This window comes from Bos grunniens, chromosome 4 (genome assembly GCF_055505025.1).
Source record: "Bos grunniens cultivar Pamir isolate PY7600 chromosome 4, Bosgru_T2T1.0, whole genome shotgun sequence".
NCBI lineage: Eukaryota > Metazoa > Chordata > Mammalia > Artiodactyla > Bovidae > Bos > Bos grunniens.
The window spans coordinates 79,503,572-79,528,015 of record NC_141168.1 but is presented as its reverse complement, the minus strand read 5'-3'; the positions used below and the strand labels follow the sequence as shown (position 1 = coordinate 79,528,015).

Genomic DNA, 24,444 nt, shown 5'->3' with positions numbered 1-24,444 from the left:
AACACGATACTAAAGAAATCCTGGCACCTCATACTTATTTAATTTAGGTCATTGATATGTTCAGATTTAAGTCAACAGTCTGAGCTGCTTGTGGGAACACAGTTACTCCAGGATGTCTGATAAGGGTGCCTTTTCAATAAACCAGCTTTATACATGTATTTTTAATTGTTGTTATTGGTTCGTTGTGTCCTGCTATAAAACCCTTAGAATTATTTTTACCAACATTATGCCCTGTTTTCTGTGAATATAAATTTGGAAAACATTGCTTTTGCTTCAGCGTATGGTGCCAACTTCTCCTGGATTTGAATTTGAAATCATCCCCCACATCCTGTGCTCAGCTTCTGATTACATGTCTGGAAGCAATGAGAAGAGTGGGGGTGGGTCTTAAAGAGAGTTGGCATTGCCTTACAAGGGGATGCTTCACTGAGGTAATTCAGAATCATCAGGCAAAGTGAGGCTAACATTCCTAGATAGGGAAAGATAACACTGATTCTGATGGAAACCAAGGATCAGTGAAAGTAAGCAGTGTAAGCTCCTCTGATTCACTGGAATCCACTGGAAAATTCTTATTCCAGTTCTACTCATTCAAACCAGTACTCCAATTTTTCCAGTAGGCAAAGCAAAGTTTAAAATTCCATTTGCCTTGTAAATCTGCAATTTACAACACCAAATCTTATTTCTGGTTCTGTATTTATAGGTCTGTATCTACTAAGTTATTTAAAAACATATTTTTAAGGGTAATAATAAAAAGATCTTTCTTCTCTGATCATGCCATAAACTTGTCTTTAGTAGGCACTTTCTTTCCTGTTTACCATTTCTATGGACTCTTCTGTTTTTTGCTGATGACAAAGTCATATAACTTTCCAATGACTAATCCCAGGTTCCCACATATGACAGTCTGTGTCCTGGATCCATGTTTTTATATACTGAATCAGATAGAGTTTGCTCAGGAAAACAGAAAGCATACAAAGTATTATAAACAGGAGGTATTTAATATAGGAAATTAGACACAAAATACTTGAAAATCTAGGATGGGGAGGTTAGCAAAGAACTGCTAGATTTCAGAAATTGTGAAGTGAGGAATTGCAAGAAACTACTGTTTGTTTCCTCAGCAGCCTTTAGCATTAAAGTGGGTGATCCAACACAAAATATTGGTAAAAATACCCATCTGGTTTTTTATAATCTGACAAACCTATTTGCTGCTGCTCATTCAATAACAGTGCTTCCTTTCCCTTGTCCTGGCAGGAGATGATTCTCCATGGGTTTCCAGCATCTCTGTACATCTTGCAAATAAAGGCACTGACTGACTTTATTCTAGACCATCTTTTTAGGGATGTTTAATTGAAGAAAGTAGGGAAAACCACTAGACCATTCAGGTACGACCTGAATCAAATCCCTTATGATTATACAGTGGAAGTGAGAAATAGATTTAAGGGCCTAGATCTGATAGATAGAATGCCTGATGAGCTATGGAATGAGGTTCATGACATTGTACAGGAGACAGGGATCAAGACCATCCCCATGGAAAAGAAATGAAAAAAGCAAAATGGCTGTCTGGGGAGGCCTTACAAATAGCTGTGAAAAGAAGAGAAGCGAAAAGCAAAGGAGAAAAGGAAAGATATAAACATCTGAATGCAGAGTCCCAAAGAATAGCAAGAAGAGATAAGAAAGCCTTCTTCAGCAATCAATGCAAAGAAATAGAGGAAAACAACAGAATGGGAAAGACTAGGGATCTCTTCAAGAAAATTAGAGATACCAAAGGAACATTTCATGCAAAGATGGGCTCGATAAAGGACAGAAATGGTATGGACCTAACAGAAGCAGAAGATATTAAGAAGAGATGGCAAGAATACACAGAAAAACTGTACAAAAAAGATCTTCATGACCCAGATAATCACGATGGTGTGATCACTGACCTAGAGCCAGACATCCTGGAATGTGAAGTCCAGAGGGCCTTAGGAAGCATCACTACGAACAAAAGCTAGTGGAGGTGATGGAATTCCAGTTGAGCTATTCCAAATCCTGAAAGATGACTCTGTGAAAGTGCTACACTCAATATGCCAGCAAATTTGGAAAACTCAGCAGTGGCCACAGGACGGGAAAAGGTCAGTTTTCATTCCAATCCCAAAGAAAGGCAATGCCAAAGAATGCTCAAACTACCACACAATTGCACTCATCTCACACGCTACTAAAGTAGTGTTCAAAATTCTCCAAGCCAGGCTTCAGCAATATGTGAACCGTGAACTTCCAGATGTTCAAGCTGGTTTTAGAAAAGGCAGAGGAACCAGAGATCAAATTGCCAACATCTGCTGGATCATAGAAAAAGCAAAAGAGTTCCAGAAAAACATCTATTTCTGCTTTATTGACTATGCCAAAGCCTTTGACTGTGTGGATCACAATAAACTGTGGAAAATTCTTCAAGAGATGGGAATACCAGACCACCTGACCTGCCTCTTGAGAAATTTGTATGCAGTCAGGAAGCAACAGTTAGAACTGGACATGGAACAACAGACTGGTTCCAAATAGGAAAAGGAGTTGGTCAAGGCTGTATATTGTCACCCTGTTTATTTAACTTCTATGCAGAGTACATCATGAGAAAGGCTGGGCTGGAAGAAACACAAACTGGAATTAAGATTTCCGGGAGAAATATCAATAACTTCAGATATGCAGATGGCACCACCCTTATGGCAGAAAGTGAAGAGGAACTCAAAAGCCTCTTGATGAAAGTGAAAGTAGAGAGTGAAAAAGTTGGCTTAAAGCTCAACATTCAGAAAATGAAGATCATGGCATCCGGTCCCACCACTTCATGGGAAATAGATGGGGAAACAGTGTCAGACTTTATTTTTCTGGGCTCCGAAATCACTACAGATGGTGATTGCAGCCATGAAATTAAAAGACGCTTACTCCTTGGAAGGAAAGTTATGACCAACCTAGATAGCATATTCAAAAGCAGAGACATTACTTTGCCAACAAAGTTCGTCTAGTCAAGGCTATGGTTTTTCCTGTGGTCATGTATGGATGTGAGAGTTGGACTGTGAAGAAGGCTGAGCACTGAAGACTTGATGCTTTTGAACTGTGGTGTTGGAGAAGACTCTTGAGAGTCCCTTGGACTGCAAGGAGATCCAACCAGTCCATTCTGAAGGATATCAGCCCTGGGTGTTCTTTTGAAGGAATGACACTAAAGCTGAAACTACAGTAGTTTGGCCACCTCATGGGAAGAGTTGACTCATTGGAAAAGACTCTGATGCTGGGAGGGATTGGGGTCAGGAGGAGAAGGGGATGACAGAGGATGAGATGGCTGCATGGCATCACTGACTCGATGGATGTGAGTCTGAGTGAACTCCGGGAGTTGGTGATGGACAGGGAGGCCTGGCGTGCTGCGATTCATGGGGTTGCAAAGAGTCGGACACAACTGAGCGACTGATCTGATCTGATCTGATGTGGCAAGAGGGCTTCCAAGGTGGTTCAGTGGTAAAGAATCTACTGCCAATGCAGGAGACGCAGGTTTAATCACTGGGTCAGGAAGATCCTCTGGAGAAGCAAGTGACAACCCATTCCTGTTTTCTTGCCTGGAAAATTCCATGGACAGAGGATCCTGGTGGGTTACAGTCTGTGGGGTACCAAACAGTCAGACAGGACTGAGCGACTGAGCACTCACGTGCACACCATGAACCCACCCATATGGGAAGTAGCTTTTGAAGACAGAGATCCTGTCTCCCTTCAGGGCAAAGACCAGATAGGATTACTGCTCTAAATTCAGTTACTCTCCTTTAATCTGTTGCTGCTGCTAAGTCACTTCAGTCATGTCTGACTCTGTGCGACCCCATAGATGGCAGCCCACCAGGCTCCCCCATCCCTGGGATTCTCCAGGCAAGAACACTGGAGTGGGTTGCCATTTCCTTCTCCAGTGGATGAAAGTGAAAAGTGAAAGTGAAGTCGCTCAGTCGTGTCTGACTCTTATCGACCCCATGGACTATAGCCTACCAGGCTCCTCTGTCCATGGGATTTTCCAGACAAGAGTACTGGAGTGGGGTGCCATCGCCTTCTCTGCTCCTTTAATCTACTCCACTGTGTATGCAGGTATCACCCAGCCCTCCTTTTAGTGTCCTGTGGGCTTTGTGTCTGGCAGAACCAATGCAAATGTTTATCCTCTGACTTTTCCTGTTGTTCTAAATAATAAAGCCCTTCATCTCTGACCCAGGAGTTTGATGTCTTTTACCAGCTCCTATAAAACAGAGGCAGACTTCCCTGGTGGCTCAGTAGGTAAAGAATCTGCCTGCAATGCAAGAGATGTAAGAGACATGAATTCGATCCCTGGGTCAGAAAGATCCCCTGTGGAAAAAAGTGGTAACCCACTCCAGTATTCTTTCCTGGGAAATCCCATGGACAAAGGAGCCTGGCAGGCTACAGTCCATGGGCTCCAAGAAGTGGACATGGCTTAACAACTAAAGTACCATGCATAAAACAAAGGCAGGATAATTTGTTAACATGCAACTAGGGAAAATTTCAGATCTTTTCAGTTTTTGATACCAAAGGTCATATCTCATAGGAGGATCTTTGTTTCTACAAAATAGGGGGAAAAAAAAAAAAAAAAAAAACAAGCAAAGATAAATAAACTTGCTCAAAAAAATTATCTAAGAGCTTTTTAAAAGTTACAAATATAAAAAAGAATATTTCAGATTTTGGTTCTTTTTTTTTTTTTCATACCTCATCAATTTTGCCTGGAGAATCCCAGGGACTGGGGAGCCTGGTGGGCTGCCGTCTCTGTGGTCGCACAGAGTCGGACACAACTGAAGTGACTTAGCAGCAGCAGCAGCAGTAGCATTAATTTTATCTTTTGGTGTTGGTTTAGTCCCTAAGTCCTGTCTGATTCTTGTGACTGCATGGACTGTAGCCCACCAGGCTCCCCTGTCCATGGTATCTCCCAGGCAAGAATATTGGAGTGGGTTGCCATTTCCTTCTAGACTTAGGGATCAAGGGATCGAACCTGCCTCTCCTGCAATGCAGAAAGATTTTTTCCTGACAGAGCCACCAGAGAAGCTTATTTATCTTTCATCTTTATTAAATCCTCAGTTATATATTCTCAATCACAGTGTACAATTTATAGACGTATTGAACAACAAAATTCTTATGCTCTATTAGGCTTTGAGTTTAAAATTATGAGCAAAAATATGCATTGTCTGTATTCCACTGGAATTTTTCTTTATTGTTTTTTCCTAACTCCTTAAGTTGAATGCTTTAGATATTTTAAAACTGCTGCTGCTGCTGCTGCTAAGTTGCTTCAGTTGTGTCCGACTCTATGTGACCCCATAGACGGCAGCCCACCAGGCTCCCCCATCCCTGGGATTCTCCAGGCAAGAACACTGGAGTGGTTGGCATTTCCTTCTTGAATGCATGAAAGTGAAGTCGCTCAGTCGTGTCCAACTCCTAGCGACCCCATGGACTGCAGCCCACCAGGCTCCTCCATCCATAGGATTTTCCAAGCAAGAGTACTGGAGTGGGGTGCCATTGCCTTCTCCGATTTTAAAACTAATTATGACTTTAGTTACATTTCACATTTATTTGAAGTATCCTTATTTTCATAAGTTTCTTAGTTATTTGTCTTCTATAATTTTATTTCTTCTTCTAAGCAACATTTTTAGAAAACTGTTTTTGTGATTCTTTTATTTCTTAAATGTGAAAGATATTTGCACAAACTGCTTGTCATGCTAAATGTAAAGGAATAGGGAACAGATTCTCTGAAATAACTGAAAACTTTTTTGAGTTTGAGTAAAAATGATTTTTTTCAAAGCAGTACACATCAAAATATTCCTTGCTCTAGAGTGGTACAATTTCTTGTTTCCATTCTCCCAGCATACTTCTGATTTTAAATTCATATAGACTTTACACTGGGACATTTAGCAACATAGACAAAAAGTCAAACATTTTCACATTGTTTAATCAAGAAATTCTACTTCTAATACTATAAAGAAATAATTGTACATGTTGGCAAATATGTGTGTGTGTGTGTGTGTGTGTGTATACATATATATTCAGGAGAATGGCCACTGTTATTAGTGAAAAATCAGGCAGAACCCTAAAAATATCCATTAATAGATATTGAGTAAAAATGAATACATATACATATTGAAATTCTATGTATCATTGAGAATGAAGATAAACATGTATTAACAGGGAATGGCACAGTCTTCATGGTAGAGGATTGTTAGTAGTAGGTAGTAAAAGGAGGTTTAGTTCCAATATCCAATTAAAAATGTATATGTTTTTTGTAGTTATGTATATATATGAAGTAAGTCTTTACACCAAAATGGTATTAGTTATTTTTCTGAGTGTTTTGAAAATAGGTGATTTTTCCTCTTAGTTTATTTTCTACTTTTTTCTAAAGGTGTATATACACACATATATACCATTATATATAAAGGTATATATATATTCCTCCCATATATCTCCCAGGTGGCACTAATGGTAAAAACCCACCTGCCAATGCGGGAGATAGACATGGGTTTGATCCCTGGGTTGGGAAGATCCTCTAGAGGAGGAAATGGCAACCTATTCCAGCATTCTTACCTGGAAAATCCCATGGGCAGAGGAGCCTGGCTGGCTACAGTCCATAGGGTTACAAAGAATCAGACACAAATGAAGCGACTTTGCACACACGTGCACACATATATTATCAGTTCAGTTCAGTCACTCAGTCATGTCCAACTCTTTGTGACCCCCTGAACTGCAGCACTCCAGGCTTCCCTGCTGCTGCTAAGTCACTTCAGTCATGTCCGACTCTGTGTGACCCCATAGATGGCAGCCTACCAGGCTCCCCCGTCCCTGGGATTCTCCAGGTAAGAACCCTGGAGTGGGTTGCCATTTCCTTCTCCAGTGCATGAAAGTGAAAAGTGAAAGTGAAATCGCTTAGTCGTGTCCAACCCTCAGTGACCCCATGGATTGCAGCCTACCAGGCTCCTCCAGCCATGGGATTTTTCCAGGCAGGAGTACTGGAGTGGGGTGCCATTGCCTTCTCCCAGGCTTCCCTGCTGCTGCTGCTGCTAAGTCGCTTCAGTCGTGTCCGACTCTGTGCGACCCCAAAGACGGCAGCCCACTAGGCTCCGCCATCCCTGGGATTCTCCAGGCAAGAGTACTGGTGTGGGTTGCCATTTCCTTCTCCAATACATGAAAGTGAAAAGTGAAAGTGAAGTCGTGCAGTCGTGTCCAACTCTTCACGACCCCATGGACTGCAGCCTACCAGGCTCCTCCGTCCATGGGACTTTCCAGGCAAGAGTACTGGAGTGGGTTGCCATTGCCTTCTCCAACCATCACCAACTCCCAGAGACTGCTCAAACACATATTCATCAAGTCAGTGATACCATCCAACCATATCATCCTCTGTCGTCTCCTTATCTTACTACATTCAACCTTTCCCAGCCTCAGGGTCTTTTCAAAGTTTTCAATAAATCAGTTTGCATCAGGTGGCCAATGTATGGAGTTTCAGCTTCAGCATCAGTCCTTCCAATGAATATTCAGGACTGATTTTCTTTAGGATGGACTGGTTGGATCTCTTTGCAGTCCAAGGGACTCTCAAGAGTCTTCTCCAACACCACATTCAAAAACATCAATTCTTCAGTGCTCAGCTTTCTTTACGGTCCAACTCTCACATCCATACACAACTACTGGAAAAACCATAAATGACACTAATCATGGTGTAAAACATCACTTTTGTGCCCTGTTCTACTCCAGATTTGATAATGAAAAAGGTCAGAACACAGTAAAGACGTCTCTTTATATCTCAAAGAAGCTAAAAGATATTGCCAGAGTGTACTACAATCTTAAGTCCCAGTCATGTATATTGTTTTGCTGACCACAGGAAGCCTAAGGAAACCCTAAAAATGTCTGGCTAAAACCCTAAAGATGTCTGGCTCTAGGTGGGTAATGACACCATCATGGTTATCTGGGTCTTTAAGACTGCTTTTGTATAGTTCTTCTGTGTATTCTTGCTACTTCTTAATATCTTCTGCTTCTGTTAGGTACATACTATTTCTGTCCTTTATTGAGCCCATGTTTGCATGAAATGTTCCCTTGGTATCTCTAATTTTCTTGAAGTGTTCTCTAGTCTTTCCCATTCTGTTGCTTTCCTCTATGTCTTTGTGATGACTGAAGAAGGCTTTGTTATCTCTCCATGCTATTCTTTAGACCTCTGCATTCAAATGGGTATATCTTTCCTTTTCTCCTTTCCCTTTTGCTTCTCTTCTTTTCTCAGCTATTTGTAAGGCCTCCTCCGACCACCATTTTGCCTTTTTTACATTTATTTTTCTTGGGGATGGTCTTGATCACTGCCTCTTGTACAATGTCACAAACCTCTGTCCATTGTTCTTCAGGCACTCTATCAGACCTAATCCCTTGAATCTATTTGTCACTTCCACCGTATAATCATAAGGGATTTGATTTAGCTCATACCTGAATGGTCTGTTTGGAGAAGGAACTGGCAACCCACTCCAGTATTCTTGCCTGGAGAATCCCATGGGTGGAGGAGCCTGGTGGGCTATAGTCCACGGGGTCACAAAGAGTCAGACACGACTGAGCGACTTCACTTCACTTATTTTGAATGGTCTGTTATATATATTTATATATTATTTATATGATATAAGCAACATTAACAACAAAATTCCTCTGTATGTGCTGTGTTTTCAGTATATGTAGTACGTTCCCAGCTGTTGCACATGCGGAGGTAGTTATAGGAGATAGAGTGTACCAGTTAGTGAAAGTGAAAGTCGCTCAGTGGTGTCTGACTCTTTGCAACCCCATGGACTGTATAGTCCCTGGAATTTTCCAGGCCAGAATACTGGAGTGGGTAGCCTATCCCTTCTCCAGTAGATCTTCCTGATCCAGGAATCAAGTAGGGGTCTCCTGCATTGCAGGTGGATTCTTTACCAACTGAGCGATGAGGGAAGCCTGTAAATGCCTCACTAGATGAAGATTTTATTCTAAAAACAACAATTACACTTTGTCCAAGCAGTCTACATGATCACAAACAAGATTTTTCTTGTTTTAAGCAAGACCTACTCTCTGTGTTAAGCAAGCTAAAATTCTTTGAAGATGCTAAAACAATCGTATTAAATACTTTACTTCTAACTTAGTTAATGCTAGATTTTAAGAATGGGGGTGGTGGGAGTTGGATCATGGAACTTCTCAGTACTAAGCTTGGGGAGAAGAGTTGCACAATTTGAGAAATAGAATCTAATTCTTCTCTGCTTTCTTTTGTATGAGTTGATTTTTAAAATACAGTAATCTGAAAAGGGTTCCATTACTAAGTGAATGCTGCTGATCTAGGATAGTCAGTGTCAAAACAGCATGGGTGTTGTTCTCCCTGAAAGATAGATTTCCTGTTTTCAGAAAATTTAGGAATGAGTCTCAAGCCTCCTTTGTAGATGAGAGCGCCTAATTGTCTAAGCTTTTACCTTGTGCTTTCATCTTCCTGAAGCATCATTTCCTAGGATATTGGTCTTGATTCCTGCTGAGTCAAATTCCACTGGCACCAACCCATATATCAGGGGCATTATAAACTTTCACATGAATTCAGGATTCTCTAAATACTTCCTTCATGGGATCACTCTCATTTTCTTCATAGACTTTGGATACTGGCAAACTGCCTGTGATTTTCTTTGTAATTACATGTCCCTTTGCCACCCATTCATAAACTAGTTTCTGTGTTACAATTAATCACAGATTACTATCAATAAGATCTCTCTCAATATCATTAGCATCACACAATCTTTTATTGGCTTAGAGATTATTCTTGGCTGCTGAGAAGAAAAAACAAAAAAAAAACAAAGAAAAGAAACAAACAACAATGGCCACAGAAACCCATAATCTCTTTTCATTCTGTTTCTCCTTCATAGAATCCAGTAGTTGAATTAATTTTACAACATAATTTCAGAAATAAAAAGTTATATAATACATTTCTTTTGATGCTGACACTAGTGATCAACCAAATGTAAGACAATAGAATATGTAATAGCAATTATCTTTCTTAAAGTCAAAAGTGTAAAAAAAAAAAATTCTGAAACAGAAACTAGAGGCTTCCCACAGGCTTAACTTTTCAACAATAAAATAATTTCTTCCGAGGAGTCCTGTGGAATCTCTTTCCTTAGTTTCGGTAGACAGATGGTTCTCTTTGTCAAAGAAAAACCAGAGTCTGATAGTAGTTGAGATGATAAAAAAAAAAAAAAGATTTCACTCCAGAACTGTTGCAATAGGAGAAAAGAAACCTTAGTATAGCCTAGGCTCAATTCTGAATACAATAAAAAGTGGGACTTTCCAGCCAAAGAGAAGATGGAGGGAAGGTAGTGCGGGTGGAAACTTACTAAGAGGAAACAGGACAGGCAAAAGGGATTCTGGTTAAACCCATCTAACAGGATTCTCAATGAAGTGAGCAGCCAGGGTGACCAGACATCAACTATCGAGGGTGATCAGATTCCAAGGGTCAGGGAGTTCTGGGTAAAACTGGGCTGTTGGGCAACATGCCCAAGAATGGGACTTTGTCTAGCTCAGAAGAACCAGACTAAAGTTTGGTGAAGGAGTGAATCCTGGTCAGTCTCTCCTCTTGTTCATGGAAAGAAGAATGTCTTTTCTAACTTAAGACATTTCTCATTTGGTCAAATTTTATTCATTAAAGATCAACTGAAAAAAAAAAAAAAGAAAAGATCAACTGAAGCATCTGCTGGAATTTGTTAGCAGAGGATATTTGCTGGGTGATACTACTAGTCAAGCATCTAATGAAGGCATTTTCTATAAAAATAGAAGAAGAGCAAACACTAATAATTGGAAACCCAGTTTCTGAGTCCAGAGCACAATCAGTTGAGATTTCTAGATGCTGGACTCAGAGACAGCAGTGGCCAGCCAGTGGATCTCCTGGTTTGCAGTTTGAATGTCTTTGGTGATGGCATTGGTTATTCTGCTAAACTTTCTGAGTTGCCCACATAGTAGCAGGCCTGAGGGTTGTTCATATATGATCTGTTGTGATTTATTTGAAGTTTATATCAAGTCCTCCAGCTTCAGCCTCCAGGTTTCAGGGGAAAGGGCAGGAAAAGGGGCAATTTTTTTCTCAGTACTGCCAAGTAATGACATAGATGAAGAAATAGAAACTTTAATTTGGAAAGTCGTCACCAGATAGCAGAGAAAACTAGGAGAACTGAAAATCCACAGATGAAGGAAGGAGATGATCCAAAATTTTGAGTGGAAACACTGAGCATGTGTGTGTGATTTTTGAACTTTAAAATTTGACTAGGGGGATGAATCACAAGTATTAGAGTTGGCTTTGTAAATGTCATGAATTGCTGAGACTGTAAGTCTTAGTTCCTTTATCCCAGTTAAACTGCTTAAGATCTGCATATTTCCCTGAGATCCTTTATTGGTCATCTGAGAATATACTCCTAGAAGTATATCCCTGAGCTACCCAATTTGTATGCAGCACACCATGGGGTTCCACAAAAGGATTCTGGGTGTGCCCTGAAATACAGATCACTGAAGTTCTTTCTCCCTGAGTTTCTCAGACAATGGTCCAGGCAGAGCAAGCAAGCCAGAAAGTGTGCCCAAGGTCCCTGTGAACAGTGAACACACAAAACATCCAGTAGGTTCTGCTCTATAATAAGAATGCAAATCCCCTACCACTGGGACATCTATATCAGCAGCCACTCTGGATGTGCAGTCCATTGAGCTGCTGCATGCATGCTGCCTGTGTTCCAGGCACACAAAAGAGCATGGTGTATAGGCCAAGGTCAGGGCTAGGATCTTACACTGTCTTTACATACATTATATTCCTCTTGCAGTCCAAATGCAATTTTAGAGACATCTAAGCTAGCAGCCGGGTTACAGTCCTAGCAATGTATTTGTATTCTACAATTGAAATATTCACCTTATTTTGAAATTATTGATTTGAAAAAGTTTGAATGAATTTGAAATCTATTACAGTTATTATAAGAAAATTTATCATTAAAGTATTAATGAAGGAAATAATCTCTTTAATAGCTTTAAACATAATTTCAATAGTTTTGAATTTTTAAACAGTTTTTAAATATATTTAAATGGTATCTCATATATCTGTATGAACAAAGGTTTTCCTTGATGGTGACTATCAGTAATTTGAAAAGATCATCATTAAAAGGTCTTGATAAGGAGTTGTAGATAGCCCTTTTAAGCATAAAGAAAAATAATTTTAAGTATTTTTTTAAACAGATGTGAGCTCAAGTTTCTTGTTTAAAGTTTTCAGTGAATGTTATTTGCATGTTTCATATTCCTTCAGTATCAAAATTTACCCCCAAATGTTGTACTTATTTCCTTTCATATTAAAACTGTACTTAAGAAATAATTGTAAGTGGAAAGTAACCTTAAAATTTAAATTTTTTAAATAAAAAAATAAATGTTTTTAAAAAGAGAGTGAAACAACTCAATAAAAATCGGGCAGAAGACCTAAACAGCCATTTCTCCATACACATACAGACGGCCAATAAACATGAAAAACTACTCAACATTGTCATTATTAGAGAAATGCAAATCAAGACAACAAAGAGGTATCATCTCACACCAGTCAGAATGGCCATGATCAAAAAATCTGCAAACAAGAATGGTGGTGAGGATGTGGAAAAAAGGGAACACTCTTGCACTGTTGGCGGGGATGTAAATTGATACAGCCACTATGGAGAACAGTATGGAATTTCCTTAAAAAGCTAAGATTAAAACTAACATATGATGTAGCAAATCCACTCCCAGGCATATACCCTGAGAAAACCATAATTGAAAAAAGATATGTGTACTCCAAAGTTCATTGCAGCACTATTTACAATAGCCAGGATACCAAAGCAACCTAGACGTCCATTGACAGATGAATGGATAATGAAGATGTAGTACATATATACAACTGAATACTACTCAACCATTAAAAGGAACAAATTTGAGTCAGTCAGTATCTAGAAGTGGATAAACCCAGAGCCTGTTATACCAAGTGAAGAAAGTTCAAAAAGAGAAAAAAATATTGTATATTAATGTGTACATATGGAATCTAGAAAAAATGGTACTGATGAATCTATTTGCAGGGCAGGAATAGAGACACAGAGAACAGATTTGTGGACACAGTGGGGGAAAGAGAGGGTAGGATGAGTTGAGAGAATATCATCAAAACATATATATTACCATATGTAAAATAGATCACAGGAAGTTGCTATATAACACAGGGAGCTCAAGCTAGTGCTCTGTGATAGCCTAGACAGGTGGGATGGGGTGGGAGTGAGGTTTAAGAGGTAAGGGGACATTGTATACTTATGGCTGATTCACATCGTTCTATGATAGAAACCAATACAACACTGAAAAGCAATAATCCTCCAATTAAAATCAATTTTTAAAAAAGTGAAAAGACAACCCACATAATGAGAAAAAATATCTGCCAATCATGTACCTCAATAGGAGTTTTTGCCCAAAATATATAAAGAAATCTTGCAACTCAATAATAAAAAATAGAGAGAATCCAATTTTTAAAATGGGCAGAGAATCTAAATAGATATTTCTCCAAAGAAGATATACAAATAGCCAATTAGCACATGAAGGAAAAAAGTCTGTACTGAATTTTCACCAAGCTTCTTAGGTAATCGCTTGACTTCCTTCAGTATATCTGTGTTAGACTGGATCCCTGGAAACGCATTACAAGATGGAGAATTTCAGGCAGAATGTTTACCAAGAAAGGCCTTCAGGAGACACACCTGTAAGGAATTAAGGGTGGAGGAACCAAGAGGCAGGAGCTGACCAATCGCGCGTTTACAGCGCAGGCCTCAGCTGATCTCACTTGGCGATCTGGCGTTGTGATGGCCTTGAGAGTTGTCTATATCTGGTGGGAAGAGCTGGGCCTAAGTGTTCTCTCATCAGTCATTCGTCGCACCTGCTCTGAGGGTATATAACACTGAGTGAGAAACACTGTGAGCTGGTGGAATTTTGTTTCTCTACCAGCTTGGAGAGGGGTAAGTCAGCTCTGGGCAGAGCGCTGCAGAATTTGCCACACTGTGAGTTATCACAGATACTGACTTAAATTTCCTCAACTTCCTTGGGATTCTCCTGGGTGACATTCATTTGGGTTATTTACATTCAGCCTACTTTTCCAGGTTATTTACATTGGGCCTACTCTGTACCTCCTGAGATTTCATTAACATTGTGGATTTTGGTACTATATACTTTTTATAGCACTTACTACTATCTAATATTATAAATTACATGCAGTCACAGTCACATCTTTGTGGGCTTTCCAGGTAGCAGAGTAATAAAGAATTCACCTGCTAATGCAGGAGACACAAGAGACATGGGTTTGATCCCTGCATCAGGAAGGTCCCCTAGAACAGGAAATAGCAACCCACTGCAGTATTCTCACCTGGATAATCCTATGGACAGAGGAGGCTACAGTCCATGGGGTTGCAAAGAGTCAGACGTGATTAAACATGCCCGCACATCTTCATTGCTACCATAAAACCTGAGAGGATGACACTTCATTAATTATTGTATCACCAGCACCTAGAACACTGACTGGAATATAAGCAGGCACTCGGTAAACATTTTCTAAATTAGTGATAAAATAAATGAATGAGTGAAAGTGTTCCCGAATCCAATTCCAACATGTGTGTTTGGAGGCTTCCACACCAACAAGCAATTCTCAGATGCCAGCAGGGTGTTGGAGAACTCAGCTCTGACACTGTACTTAGAGATGGAGTCAGACTCCACACGGAGAAAGCAATGGCACCCCACTCCAGTACTCTGGCCTGGAAAATCCCATGGACGGTGAAGCCTGGTAGGCTACAGTCCATGGGGTCGCTAAGAGTCAGACACGACTGAGCGACTTCACTTTCACTTTTTACTTTCATGCATTGGAGAAGGAAATGGCAACCCACTCCAGTGTTCTTGCGTGGAGAATCCCAGGGACGGGGGAGCCTGGTGGGCTAACGTCTATGGGGTCACACAGAGTCGGACACGACTGAAGTGACTTAGCAGCAGAAGCAGCAGAAGACTCCACAGCTAGATGCCTCAATCCCACAAAACCACTCTTCACTTCAGATGCCAGTTGCAAGCCCAGGTTTTTACCTGTGCTTCTGAGCTACTGGCTCTAGGTCAGTAATCTCCTCAACCCTCTCCTCGGGTTTAATTAATTTGCTAGAATGGCTCACTCAGGAACTTATGAAAATCTGTTTATTCATACAATAACCAATTTATTATAAAAGTGTATTAAATTATACAAATCAACAACCAGATAAAGAGATACATAGGTCCCAAACAAAGAATCGTATGTCCTTGTGGAAGTTGGGGCTCAGCACAGTGGCATGTGGAAGTGTTCTGGCTCCCCAATGTGGAAACTTTCTGAAAAGGGCCAAAGAGCTGTCCTTTGGGGTTTTATAGAGGCTACATTATATAGTCACATGCATGTGCATGCTCAGTCATGTCCAACTCTTTGCAACCCATGGATTGTAGCCTGCCAGGCTCCTCTGTCCATGGAATTTTCCAGACAAGAATACTGGAATGGATTGATATTTCATACTCCAACATTATATAGTTATGACTGACTAAGTCACTGGCTAATGGTCATTGACTGAACCTCAAGCCTTGCTCTCCCCTCCTGGAAAATCAGGTGACGGGACTGAAAGTTCCAATCCTCTACTCACATGGTTGGTTCTCCTGGCAACTGGCCCACCCTGGGGTGGGATCCAAAAGTCACCTTCATTAACATACACCCAATTGTGATGGGAGAAAACCCAAGGGTTTGGGGAGCTGTGTGGCAAGAACTATGAATGAAGACCAAATATATCTGAGAAATGTATTTTGGTCATCTGATGAGTATCACAATTAATGAATTCATTAACTTCTCTTTCTCCCCCTCCCTGCCCCCTTTTCTTCTTCTTTATTTTTTGCTTCTTAGTATCTCATTCTGCTATGAAATATATTTGAATGGCAATGTCATAAGGTCATTCAATCCTGGTAACTCCTGTGGACATCAAAGGAGTTTACACATTCTTGAAATATCACCTGATGAGATGTCCTGTCTAAGAACTTACTGTTTACATTTTAAGGAACATCGTTTTCTTAATTTCAATCTTTTTTTTAAGTGCTTTCTTCTATTATAATTTATATGTAAGAACCAAATTGTCAGTTCTACAGAAAATGAAGTCCCACGTCCAAACATTTTTCAACTAATTGCTATTGTCTTTGAGTATATTTAGAACTTAGGCACATCGACTCAATAATATTTTCCATCTCTTATCTTTTTCAGGATGTTGTCTTACTCTGATAATTCTCTAACTCTCTTAGTAGAGTTATAAATTTCCCTTCTGGGTGTTGATAACTTATCTGAAAAAGCTATGGTACATTTTATACCTTCTGTGAGGACATTTGCTATTAATCTGTTCAGAGATTACTTCAACTACTTCTGTATCACTGGAGACAAATGGTCACAGCACTGTTTTTTGTTTTGTTTCTTCAGGTTTTTAATCAGGCCATACATTTAAAAATAAGTTCCACTTTTTCCATTTCTCTCCTGTAATTATCTGATTGGTTATTAACTTAGGACCTCTTTTTTCTACAGTCCATAATGCATGTTTCACTGCAAATGTTATGGAACTTGTGATACATCTTGGGGACAAATTTAATGATATAGCTTACACTTTCCCAATACAGAAAACAAATTTCTTTAGATTGAAGACATTTCTGTTGGCAAATGAATTTCTTTGTTTTTTGAACCTTTCTCTGTCTTGGTGTTCTTGGGTGTATGTCCAAAATGACCACTTCCCTATACTTTGTCTCCCTTACACACAGGGATCTTTCATATATACACCTTTTTGTTCCTGTTATTTTTAGGGCTGGCCTTTGTTTCAAACAAATGTAATCACTTACATTTCCAGTTTCAAACAGCTTAATTCAAACAAAGTTCTAGAGAGTCGAGCACCATTTACAAGAAGTCCTATCTTTTATAAGACTAAATGTTTCAATGTTGATCTTTCTATGAATGTATTAAATTCCTTTAGAAAGGATCAGTTAGATTTGTCCCTGTCCTGATTCTGTCTAGATCTGCCTTTTCTTGTCTATGAGCTGTTTTTTCTATGTTTTTATAACCCATAGCAGTGATTTCTTGATGTCCTAGTATTGCTGCTGCTACTGCTAAGTCGCTTCAGTCCTGTCTGACTCTGTGTTACCCCATTTGCTTAAAAATTTCTCATTAATTGTAACGGATAATTATTAACATTTATTAGTACTGTGTTTCAAGTGCTCCTAGTTCATAAATCATTTCATTATGTCCTTTAATCTTTTTTACATTCCTTACAAACTATTTTTTGAATGAGGAAACTAAAATCAGATTGGCTCAGGAACTGTCCATTATCCAACTACCAATACATAGGGGAATCTGGTTTCAAATCTTAGTTTATCTGTGATACTTCACTGCCTCATAAATGTGACATTTTAAAAAAAATATTGATTTCTTTCCTCCATTAAAGACCCCAAATCATAATTCCATTGGTCTCGTAATTCCTATGAGAGCATGCAGTGCCATAACTGCTAGAGATATGAGTCTTGCTTGTAACTTTGTTCAGTGCAAATCTTCTATACCATGTTAGTGTGATTGCAAGCAAATTTCCCAAGGTAAAGAAATTTCTTGCTCTTGGGGCTAAGGATACTCAAATTGAGTAATATATCTGAACTTACCAGTTAAACATTCCATGCCTTCCCAGTATAAGATATTAATTCTTTATTGCTACCACTCTTGCTTTAAAAAAAAATTCTGTATTCAATTGTCCATTTTTCAAGTTGCATGAACTCAGAACAACTTTTGCAATGTCTTTCTGGTTTTTTTTTTTAATTTTATTTTATTTTTAAACTTTTCAATATTGTATTAGTTTTGCCAAATATCGAAATGAATCCGCCACAGGTATACATGTGTTCCCCATCCTGAACCCTCCTCCCTCCTCCTTCCCCATACCATCTCTCTGGGTCGTCCCAGTTCACCAGCCCCAAGCATCCAGTATCGTGCATCGAACCTGGACTGCACTGTCTTTCTGAACTCCTGCCCAATGTTAACTCTTATTCATCCAAGGTGCTCTGTAAAAACAGTTCTATAAATTTTGAGTTCAGTATGTACTATTTCTGGCAACTTTTTACAAGTTTGAGATAAATGTTAAAAATAAGGCAGAACAAATAAAGTAAATAGAAATGAAACAGGAAAAACATTGGGAATATTGATTGAGGGTGAGGATTTATTGAGCTTATCTGGAAAAATTAAATGAGACTTGTGTCATGTTAAGGAAGGAATTATGCTATCTGATTATAAATTTTATTTTGAAGGTGCATTAGGTAATATAGTGTGGTAGTGTCCTAAGAACTGAGAGACAGATACTAGAGAAACTCTAGAATAAATACTAGAATCTCATATAGGGTGTAAAATGTCACAGATCCATAAGAAAAGGATATATTATGTTTAACATTGTGTTGGAAAAATTCTTTTGAAAACAAAAGCCAATTCTCAGTTGACATTATATCGAAAATATATTGAAATGATGAAAAGTTTAAAGGTAGCATGTAAAACTATAAAATACATGCAAATTTTTCAATGTGGAAGATAACCTTCCAAGAATGAAATCATTATAATATGTATGAAGACAAAATAGACTTATCTATTACATAAAATTTAAACCTTTAATATATCAAATATTGACATTTTCCATTCTATTAAAATGTTTAATTCCTTTTATATCTAAATCATTAATATAAATCAATAAGCAAAATGGCCAAACTCAAGACTAATTATTTTGTCATATAATTAACAGACATATAAAAATCCAACTCATTATAATCAGAGAAATACAAATAAAAGTTTCACAGTTCAGTTCAGTTCCTCAGTTGTGTCCAACTCTTTGCAACCCCAAGGACTGCAGCACGCCAGGCCTCCCTGTCCACCACCAACTCCCAGAGTTTACTCAAACTCATGTCCATTGAATCTATGATGTCATCCACCCATCTCATCCTTTCTCATCCCCTTCTCCTCCCGCCTTCAATCTTTCCCAGCATCAGGGTCTTTTCAAATGAGTCAGCTCTTTGCATCATGTGGCCAAAGGATTGGAGTTTCAGCTTCAACATCAGTCTTTCCAACACATATTCAGGATTAATTTCGCTTAGGATGGACTGGTTGGATCTCCTTGCAGTCCAAGGGACTCTCAAGAGTCTTTTCCAACACCACAGTTCAAAAGCATCAATTCTTCGGCACTCAGCTTTCTTTATAGTCCAGCTCTCACATCCATACATGATTACTGGAAAAGCCATAGCCTTGACTAGACAAACCTTTGTTGGCAAAGTAATGTCTCTGCTTTTCAATCTGCTGTCTAGGTTGGTCATAACTTTTCTTAAAAGGAGCAAACATCTTTTAATTTCATGACTGCAGTCACCATATACAATGATTTTGGAGATCAAAAAAATAAAGTCCGTCATTGTTTCCACTGTTTCCCCATCTATTTGCCATGAAGTGTTGGGACTGGATGCCAAGATCTTAGTTTTCTGAATGTTGTGCTTTAAGCCAACTTCTTCACTCTTTCTCTATCACTTTTATCAAGAGCCTCTTTAGTTCTTCTTTGCCTTCTGCCATAAGCATGGTGTCATCTGCATATCTGAGGTTATTGATATTTCTCCTGGCAATCTTGATTCCAGATTGTGCTTCAGCCAGCCCAGTGTTTCTCATGATGTACTCTGCATATAAGTTAAATATGCAGGGTGACAATATACAGCCTTGATGTACTCATATCCCTATTCAGAAACAGTCTGTTGTTCCATGTCTGGTTCTAATTATTGCTTCTTGACCTGCATACAGATTTCTCAGGAGGCAGGCAGGTGGTGTGGTATTCCCATCTCTTTCAGAATTTTCCACAGTTTGTTGAGATCCACACAGTCAAAGGCTGGAACTCTTGCTTTTTCAGTGATCCAGTGGATGTTAGCAATTTGATCTCTGGTTCCTCTGCCTTTTCTAAAACCAGCTTGAACATCTGGAATTTTACAGTTCATGTACTATTGAAGCCTGGCTTGGAGAATTTTGAGCATTACTGTACTAGCATGTGAGATGAGTGCAACTGGACGGCAGTTTGAGCATTTTTTGGCATTCCTTTCTTTGGGATTGGAATGAAAACTGACCTTTTCCAGTCTTGCGGCCACTGCTGAGTTTTCCAAATTTGCTGGCATATTGAGTGCAGCACTTTCACAGCATCATCTTTCAGGATTTGAAATAGCTCAACTGGAATTCCATCACCTCCACTAACTTTGTTCGTAGTGATGCTTCCTAAGGCCCACTTGACTTCCCAATCCAGGATATCTGGCTCTAGGTGAGTGATCACACCATAGTCATTATCTGGGTCATGAAGGCCTTTTTTGTATAGTTCTTCTGTGTATTCTTGCCACCTCTTCTAAATATATTCTGCTTCTGTTAGGTTGATAACATTTCTGTCCTTTATTGAGACCATCTTTGCATGAAATGTTCCCTTGGTATCTCTGATTTTCTTGAAGAAATCTCTAGTCTTTCCCATTCTATTGTTTTCCTGGGTTTCTTTGCACTGATCACTCAGGAAGGCTTTCTTATCTCCCCTTGCTCTTCTTTGGAACTCTGCATTCAAATGGGTATATCTTTCTTTTTCTCCTTTGCTTTTCACTTCTCTTCTTTTCACAGTTATTTGTAAGGCCTCATCAGACAGCCATTTTCCTTTTTTGCATTTATTTTTCTTGGGGATGGTCTTGATCCTTGTCTCCTGTACAGTGTCATGAACCTCTGTCCATGGTTCATCATACACTCTATCTATCAGATCTAATCCCTTGAATCTATTTTTCAGTTCCACTGTATAATCATAAAGGATTTGATTTAGGTCATACCTGAATGGTCGAGTGGTTTTCCCCCCTTTCTTCAATTTAATCTGAATTTGGCAATAAGGAGTTCATGATCTGAGCCACAGTCTTGTTTTTGCTGACTGTATAGAACTTCTCCATCTTTGGCTGCAAAGAATGTAATCAATCTGATTTTGGTTTGAGCATCTGGTGATGTCCATGAGTAGAGTCTTCTCTTCTGTTGTTGGAAGAGGGTGTTTGCTATGACCAGTGCATTCTGTTGGCAAAACTTTATTAACCTTTGCCCTGCTTCATTCTGTATGCCAAGGCCCAGTTTTCCTATTACTCTAGTGTTTCTTCACTTCCCACTTTGCATTCCAGTCCCCTATAATGAAAAGGACATCTTTTAGCCTTACTGGCCAGGGCGTAGACTTGGATTACCGTGATACTGAATGGTTTGCCTTGGAAATGAACAGAGATCATTCTGTCGTTTTTGAGATTGCATCCAGGTACTGCATTTCAGACTCTCTTGTTGACTATGAGGGCTACTCCATTTCTTCTAAGGGATTCTTGCCCACAGTAGTAGATATAATGGTCACCTGAGTTAAATTCACCCATTCCAGTCCATTTTAGTTCTCTGATTCCTAAAATGTCGACATTCACTCTTGCCATCTCCTGTTTGACCACTTCCAATTTGCCTTGATTCATGGACCTAACATTCCAGATTCCTATGCAGTATTGCTCTTTACAGCATCAGACTTTGCTTCCATCACCAGTCACATCCACAACTGGGTGTTGTTTTTGCTTTGGGTCTGTCTCTTCATTCTTTCTGGAGTTGTTTCTTCACTGATCTCAGTAGCATATTGGGCACCTACCGACCTGGAGAGTTCATCTTTCAGTGTCCTATCTTTTTGCCTTTTCATACTGTTCGTGGGGTTCTCAAGAATACTGAAGTGGTTTGCCATTCCCTTCTTCAGTGGACCACATTTTGTCAGAACTCTCCACTGTGACCAGTCCATCTTGACCCTACACAGCATGGCTCATAGATTCATTGAATTGGTCCATGTGATCAGATTGTTTAGTTTTCTGTGATTATGGTTTTCAGTCTGTCTGTCCTCTGATGGAGAATGATAAGAGGCTTATGGAAGCTTCCTGATGGGAGAGACTGACTGAGGGAGAAACTGGGTCTTGTTCTGATGGGCAGGGCCATGCTCAGTAAATCTTTAATCCAGTTTTCTGTTGATGGGTGGGGCTGGGTTCCCTCCCTGCTATTTACCTGTAGGGCTGTAAGGAGATACCCCTTGCCCAAGGGCAAAGGAGAAGCCCCAGAAAGAAGGTAGGAGGGGCGAATTTGAGTTTAGAATCAAATCCCATTCCAGAGATGCTCAGAGGGCTCTAACAGACCTTGTGGACACCAGGACCCAGGGACCCCACAGAGACTGAGATGGAACTGTGTTTGAGCATCTCCTGTGGAGGTACGGGTCAGCAGTGGACTGCCACAGGGACAGGGGCTCTGGGTGCAGCAGACTTGGGTATGGCATAAGCCCTGTTAGAGGAGGTCACCATTAACCCCACCACAGAGCTGCCAGAACTTAGCAGGACTGGGAAATAGACTCTTGGAGGGCACAAACAGAAACTTATATGCACCATGACCCAGGAGAAAGAAGCAGTGACCCCACAGGAGACTGACCCAGACTTGCCTAGGAGTGTCCAGGAGTCTCCAGCAGAGGCGTGGGTCAGTGGTGGCCTGCTGCAGGGCTGGGGCCACTGAGTGTAGCAGTACACGCATGGGATCTTTTGAAGGAGGTCGCCATTATCTTCATTACCTGCAGCATAACTTGGCCCCAGGTAAAAGCTTGACAATTTCCTATAATAGCCTATAAACTGGCACCAAGAAATACATAGTACTGACTATTTACCACTTCAACCAAAGTTGGCGTCACAAGGTAGCAAGAAAGAGGCCCAAGAAATGAGGATACAAGGGTTTGCCTGAGAGCAGTGAATGCAGGAAAAAGTAAATACTACTGGTCCATATAATTTATGGATCTACATCTCCACTAGTATGAGGGGTAGAACAGGGGCAATTTCAAAACAATTAAATCACACTTAAGACAGAGTGCTCTAGCATTCAAAACACAAATATCAAGCTTCGGAGCATGTGTAGGTGGTATCTTAGTCTTTTCAGGCTGCTATAACAATACTGTAGACTAAATGGCTTATAAATAATTGAAATTTATTTCTCATAGTTTGGGAGGCTGGGCCATTGAAGATCAAGGTGCCAGCAAATTATGTATCTGGCAAGGTCCTGCTTCCTGGTTCACTCTACAGTCTTTTCTCCTTGTCCCCATATGCTAAAAGGGGCAAGGGATCTCTCTGGGGTCTCTTCTTAACAGAATACTAATCCCATTTATGAAGGCTCCACCTTCATGACCTCACTAACTCCCAAAGGCCCCACCTTCATATACCATTACATTGGGGGTTAGATTTTAATATATGAATTCTGAGGAACACAAATACTCAATCTATAGCAGGTGGTAACTGTTTATAGATATTACAAATATTATATGCCTATATGTAATATATATTTATATTTAATAGTCTGTACAGATATAAAAGCAATGACTACTCTTTTAAGATTCATTGATGCTTATAAATGCCAGTATTTCACAAATGTATGCCAAGTTTAAAAATGCATAGCCTGGTCAGAACGCAGACATACTAAATATCTTTATATATTATTTAAATTGAAAAAAATCATACTTAAACTATTGCATGGCTTTCCTTTTCAATTTTAATATAAACATTATGGCAGCTCATTAATTTTTCTTCCATAGCTTCAATATTTTAGTTGAGGCACAGAAATACAAAATGAATACTATGCATATATTTTTAAATAGAATATTTTTTCCAGGTTGTGTTTCTACCAGAATCTTTTGTTCCAAGTCATTGAATACATTTTGTAAGAATGAGTCACTTCAAAATGAGATTTCTTGGGTTATAAGCATAATGTGCATGTGTTTGGGAAAAAATAAGAAAGAAAATTATTAAAACAAAAAAAAAGCCAGATGAGTAAGTTAGCATAGCCAAAGGGCAGCACCATCTGATGTGGTGACAAGCTTTGCATGCTTCATGTATTAATGCAGTTTCCATAGCAGCCACCGTATCACATGATAGTTCAAAATAATTTATAATTGCCAAGAATCCTTAAAGGGAAACATATCCAACTCTGACATAATTTAAAAAAATCAACTAAGTGTTTCTGAATCTAGATCCTGACTCAGGCCCCAAAATGAAACTTGATGGGTACCGTGACCTCCAAGTGCCTCCCTCTCTATCCATAAAATACAGATAAAAATATACGCCATGCCTGTCTCAAATAGGATCAGTGATTAACAGTTACAAACATGCTTTGAACAGTGAAATCTGATGGACAAATACCAGGCACAGTCACTTTGCAGAATCATAGTCTTACAACCGGTAGAAACATTAGCAGTCACCTGGTCCCAGCGCTCACTTCACAAGTGTAGTATAGGCACTGAACTTGTCTGCAAGGTCACATTCGATGGGCAGCACGGTCATCACTAG

At 39.5% G+C, this 24,444-nt stretch overlaps 1 pseudogene across 3 annotated transcripts in view; it reads left to right on the top strand.

Annotated features, from left to right (window-relative positions):
• The first annotated feature begins 13,839 nt into the window (after positions 1–13,839).
• LOC147374430 (cullin-1 pseudogene) overlaps positions 13,840–24,444 on the top strand; it is a 56,702-nt pseudogene continuing 46,097 nt past the window's right edge. Inside the window, exon 1 of one of the 3 annotated variants that reach the window (XR_015162765.1) lies at positions 13,840–13,994. The product of XR_015162765.1 is annotated as a cullin-1 pseudogene, transcript variant X1 (transcript). Of the gene's footprint in view, positions 13,995–14,016; positions 14,037–24,444 lie in introns of those variants that run through there. The other 2 variants (XR_015162767.1, XR_015162766.1) reach the window with 2 other exon arrangements.